The sequence below is a fragment of the Eptesicus fuscus genome, chromosome 10, assembly GCF_027574615.1.
Source record: "Eptesicus fuscus isolate TK198812 chromosome 10, DD_ASM_mEF_20220401, whole genome shotgun sequence".
NCBI lineage: Eukaryota > Metazoa > Chordata > Mammalia > Chiroptera > Vespertilionidae > Eptesicus > Eptesicus fuscus.
This window is the reverse complement of record NC_072482.1, coordinates 41930625-41936723: the sequence shown is the minus strand read 5'-3', so window position 1 is coordinate 41936723 and position 6099 is coordinate 41930625. Positions and strand designations below refer to the sequence as shown.

The 6099-nt window shown below is 39.7% G+C and overlaps 1 pseudogene; it reads right to left on the bottom strand.

Moving 5' to 3' along the window:
• Positions 1 to 3538: 3538 nt before the first annotated feature.
• Positions 3539 to 3723, bottom strand: LOC114231137 (small nucleolar RNA SNORA73 family; annotated as a pseudogene).
• Positions 3724 to 6099: the final 2376 nt, after the last annotated feature.

Sequence of the window (6099 nt, the reverse complement as noted above, 5' to 3'; positions counted from 1 at the left end):
AATAAGTTAAAAGTAGGCACTTATTTGTTAAATGTATGAAAGAAATTACTTCCTGAAAATTTTTTTCTCAATATTCAGAATAAAAAAATAGAACACATTTTAAAATTAAGCCCACTTTTTTAATATTAAAATTTATTGGGGTATCATTGGTTAATAACATATTCAGATGTACAACTTTAGAATACAACATGTGTATACTCCCTGCCTGAAATCTAGTCATTTGTTGTCACCTTGTATTTGACTCCCTTTACCCTCTTCTAAAACTCCCAACTTTTGAAAATGGTTATCCAAAAATGTTGCTATCTCAAAAAGGTCTGGAGTTATAAATAATTTCCTATATCAGATGTGGTAGGCAGTACCTACAATGGTTCTCAAAGATCCCTGCCTCCTAGTGTTCCCACATTTTGTGCAGTCTTTTTTGAGTGTGGACTAAATCTAGTGACTTGATTTAAAAGAATAGAATATGATAAAAGTGATGGGATGTCACTTTTGAAATTAGGTTATAAAAGACTGACTTCTATTTTGCTCCTCTCTCTCTCTCTCTCTGTCTCTCTCTCTCTCTGTCTCTCTCTCTCTCTGTCTCTCTCTCTCTCTCTCTCTCTCTCTCTCTCTCTGTCTCTCTCTCTCTTCCTCTCTCCCCCCCTCCCTCACTCTCACACTTCTTGCTTGCTTGTTGTGATGAAGCAAGTTAATCAAGGGTGCCCTGCTCTATAGAGAGTCCAATGTAGTAAGCAAGGCCAATCAGGAACTGAATCCTGCTAACATCTATGTCAGTGAACTTGGAATCTAATTCTCCCCTGGTTGAGCCTTGAGATGAAAACAGCCCTGGCCATCACCTTGACTCTGGCAGAGGTTAGTGGCAGCGGTCCAGACCCTGGATTATGGGAGAGGGAGAGTGTGCGTATGAAAGCTTGTACTCAGGAGAGATATACAGGAGATTCATTCATGATGAACAGACCTGACAGAAAGCACAAAGGCACGGTGGAAATTTGAAGAACTTGTCTTGTGGGAGACCTGGGCCAAGGTACCCAGCCAAGCTGCCTCTGGATTCCTGAACACAAAAACTGTGAGATAAATGTAGGCCACTAAGTTTTGTGGTAATTTCTTACATATTACTAGGTAATGAATACATCAAAAATGACCTTCCTTATCTACAGCCAGGGAAACTGATGTTATAACTTAAATGTTACTGAAATGGCCTGTAGTGTAGATGTCAGCAAATTGGTAGTATTTCAGACTAAGAGTAGCATATTTTCACAAAACCATCCTTACTAAGACCTCAGGTGACTCATTTTTTTAAAAAAGCTTACCTAGTTTCTTGGTTCTCTAACAACCGTCTCCCCCACCCCAAGTTTTTCTTTGTAGCATATTATTTCTATTTCATTTTAATAAGTTGAATGGAGAGAAATATTATCCACATCTTACTAAAACTGTTAGATTTGATAGTTTCATTAAATGACTATGTTGAAATAAGGAGATTTCTGAAAAGAAAACCTATTATGTGTATACATTTACATTTATATCTGCTGAAATTAATGGTTTTGAAATAACTGGCATGTATTAGGATATTTATATATAAATTTCTAAAAGGAATCCGGGGAGATTTCAGTTTTAGTCTGGGTTTATTAAACGCTCTTCCTCCTGTGGGAATATTATAGGTTGTAAAGATTGTCATAACTAGAACAGGGAAACAAAAGAAACTTAAACACAAGTAGACCATATCACTGAGGGGGGGGGGAATCTTTCCTGTGTTGATATAGATTTCAAAGCGGCTAATTCTGGGGGGAAATGTGATACATTATCTTCCTTGAGGTATGGGAGCTGGGAGAAGGGCATATGAAAATGTGGGATCTTTAGGTACAAGAGAATTAAACTACTATTTGCTTCTCTCTCTCCACTACTCTTTAATTGTTCAGAAACTACAAGAAGGTTTAATATTTATTTGACTTTGTTCTTATGCCCCCCTTTTTTTTTTCTATGCACAGATCTACTTATGAAGAAGATATACAGATTGGAAGAAAGTGTTATGATAAAAAAAAACTATTTTATCCTCCTGAGATAGATTTCCTGTCTCTCCAACAGATGTTATCAGGATAATTGCAAAGAAAACTATATATAACAAAATCCAGGTGACTTAATATTTGTATTCAGTAATATAACTTCTAAAGTTGTATATCGGCTTCCCTGTAGACAGGGCAAACAAATCAAAGTGTGAATCAAAGTCTCTGGGGCTTGACCTAGAAAACTTTAAAGCTTTGATTCTCTGAAAAACCAAGAAGCTGGTTCTGAACTTAATTCCAAGAGCTCTCGGGCGTTTTGATAACCCTTTGTAACAGAGTGATTTTATAGTTTTGCTCTAACTTTGCCTGCGCTCAGGAAGTTCCCTCCCTTTTCTGCTCAGCAGGGCCTTTTCACTCCTTGCTCCTTGTTTTTTTCCATTGCATCCAGAGTGGCTTAGTAAAGTAAGAAAGCAGAGGTAAGGGATGAGGAGAGTGTGGGGGGTTGTCATTGTCTCTGTGCAGTCCTGGCCCACCTGGTAAAACTTGCCCTTATTCTCCACCACACCAAGGCCAGGGCGGGGGCAGGAAGGTCTCAGGTCTCCCTGAAGCCCAAGGGAGGCCTGATGGAGCAGGCTGCACAGTGTAAGGAGAGGAAAGTGTTCTGAGAATCTGCTTTTTCAGGTGATACAACAGTCTGTGGGGGTGGGGAGATGAGGCTGGCAGAAGCTAAGGACAAATGATTGGCTACTTCCTCCAACTTTTTTTTTTTTCTTTTTGCCTATGGTTCTAGTAATCACTACCTATCTCAAATTTGACTATAAACAGCCTGGAAATAAACAATTACATATAAGGTTCCTGTGTCAGTATAAATTCTACTCTAGTTTGGAAACCTTGAATGATTAAATGGACCTGTGTGAAAAACAAGTACCCCCAGCCTGATTATTTTCAAAACCCCAAAGTGACTTAATAACTCTCCTACCAAATTTATACGATTATTCTCTCCTGCTCAAAGTTCCCTCAATTTTCCTTCAAAAATTAGACCCCGTCTTCAGAACATGGTTTGGTCTTGCTGTTTCTACCATGGCAAAATTTATTTTAGTTCTTCAACTTTCCACTGTGCTTCTGTGCTTTCTGTCTGGTCTCTTCACCATGAATGAGTCTCCTGTATAAGCCTCCTGACTACAAGCTCTCCTACACGCACTCTCCCTCTCCCACAAACCTGACGGTCTGGAGGTCTGGAGCTCTGCCATGCCGTTAGAAGCTTCAGTTTAGAGCTGGATTGGAAATGCCGAGCTTCTGGTGACATTCCAGATTGCTGGTTAGTGCCTTAATGCCGGCTTAGTTATATTCTTGGCAGGTCACTGGATGCTAACCAGATAGCCCATGAGCTCCAAGTTAACAAGGTCGATGTGTTTTTGAGTTGATCTCTAAAAAATAAGAACATTCTGTCTCTTAAAATTCAAATTAAATAAAGCAACTTAATAAGGCTCTTTTGTGTTTGTGACCCTGCCCCACCCCCCCCTCCCCCCACCTCCCACAGATGTTTCCTGCATGGTTTGTCTCCACAGTCATTGTCCACAGGACTCCGAGAAGCTGTAGGAGGCCCCCCGGCTTTCTCTCCAACGTTGCAGACAGGGACCGTACATCGTGGGCAGAGGTCTGTGCCCCTCTGCTCCGCCTGAACAGCGCTCCGGGGAGAGTGATCTGGGGGTAGCCACGTTGGAGTGTTTGTGATATTTTGATTCACCATTTTTCATAATATCTGTTTGAGGTATTGAGACAAATAATTTAATCCAGTGTCAGAAACTAATGGCAATTTAAAAGCAATACCTAGCTATTCATTCTAAGAAGAAATTGAAGTAGTTTTTTGAAACATTTTTTCATGACTGCAAAACTTTACTTGAAATAAATCATACTCACTGGGTACTAGTATTTTCAAACAGAGATTGAGAAGTAAAAAGCCACACAGAATTACTATTAGCATCATGTTATATTGGAAAAGCAATTATTTATTAACTAAATCATGAATATCTAGTCTTTAGGTGAGTCGGGGTTAATAGGTAAATTCAATGTAAATTTTTATGAAAAAGGTTAAATTTCTATGAAGTTTTTAAGTTTAATTTTTATCTTTAGATTTTTTTTTTAGTCCAGCTTTTTCAAAGTAAGAAGAGTAGGGTGGATCCACACAGGTGTTTGGCAGACTAAAGTATTATGAAACTTACCCTCCCTGTCTCAGAGTAGCATTATGTGGTTGGCTCCAGTGACTACTGGCAAGCAGTCAGAGATTTTCAAGTATCCAAACTAGAGGAAGGTGATGAGGATTAATGCCAAATTGTCATCTCAAATTACCTTTGGAACAAAAGAAGAAAAAAAAAAAAGATGAGGTTCCTAAAATTTTATGGTGTATTACTTTAATTATATACACCCCCTCAGTATATTCCAAATTTTAGGGTTTTTTTTTCTGAATATAAAAGTAATATATACTCTTTATACAAACTTCAGACATTACAGAAGTATAAAATAAAACAAACTATCAATAGTTTTGGAGCATATTTTTCCAAATTAAAAAAATTCTCTATCCTTTCAGTATTCAGTGTCTTTTCTGATTTGTTAATCCTCACCTAAGGATATATTTCCATTGATTTTAGATACAGTACAAGGGAGGGAGGAGAGAGAGAGAGAGAGAGAGAGAGAGAGAGAGAGAGTGAGAAACATCGATGTGAGAGAAACATCGATGTGAGAGAGACAGGATCGAACCTGCAACTCAGGTAGGTACCCTTGATGGGGAATTGAACCCATGATCCTTCCGTGCGTGGGCTAACACTCTAACCACTAAGGAACACGAGGCAGGGCCCAAGACTTTTAAGGGTGGAGCTTTCAGGGAAGGTCCCAGGGGAAGATTTCAATAGACTATTCAGCAGTTTTCCAATTGTGTCCTTCCAGGGTCTAGGCCTCCACTGGGCATCAGGGCAGGGGATCATTATTTAAGGCAACTGGCCTGGAGGTGGCTGGCTGGCTGTGTTGTTTTGCTGAGGCTGGCGCCGAAATACAACTGAGGCCTAGGCCTAGTAGTTACCTGCATGGAGGAAAGGTCAGAGGGTCCAAACCGCATGCCTAGTGATGTGCTGGGGGAGGGTAGGTCAGCCTGGGGCAGAGGTTCCACCCTGCAATTGTCCTTCACTCGGCACTCAGGCTTTGCGCCCTGGTGACCTTCTGTACCTGGCCCATGTCCACGCTCTGCTCATGTCTGCCTAACTGCCTACCATAAAAGCATACCAAGTACTATGAAAAAAAAAAATTAAATTAAAAAAAGGTTCTAAATATTTTCAAACAGTCTTCATGTTACTCATTGCTCTCACACTTCAGATTTTGTAATCACCAACTTCGTTACTTGTTATTGGCTGTTTCTCCTCCGAAGTTTATGTCTGAACACTAGGGCCTACGCCTGAGGCTTAGCATGTAGAAAGGGTTCGATAAATATTTTAAATAAATTAAGGGATAAATAACTGTGTGAGGAATAAGGGATGGCTTCACAAGATGATGTTGAACTAGACATTGAAGGAAAAGGATAAAATCTGTTGAGTGCTTATTATGTGGCAGGCACTGTTCTAAATACTTGACACTTACTTATTGTGTAGGGGGGAAAATTGTTTTCCTCTCAACTTTCGAAGTTCTTCTGGCCAAGCTAACAATCAAATTATCACTAGACAGATTAACAGGAGAAAATCCCCAAATTTATTATGAATGTACGTGGGAGGGTTCCATAAGAATATGGGGCCCAAGGATGCATTGGGCAGTGGAGACTCATATACCATCTTGAGCTAAAGAGAAGGGGGCTTGTGGTTTGGGACTTCAAAGGGCAGGAAGGCAATATTAAAGCAAAAGTTTGGTAAATAAATGTTTGCTGGGCCATCTTTCACAATGAAACACTGAGAGGACTTTGATTAAACGGGCCTGGACAAGTTCCTCCCTATCACACGCTAGTTCACGCTAAATTATAGTTATTGATATTGATATCTCCCTTCCTGGAACAGTCCTCTATCTAAATTTAGGCAGTTAGGGAGAAGGCCAAAAGTTTTTTTGAGCTTTTTATTTCTTA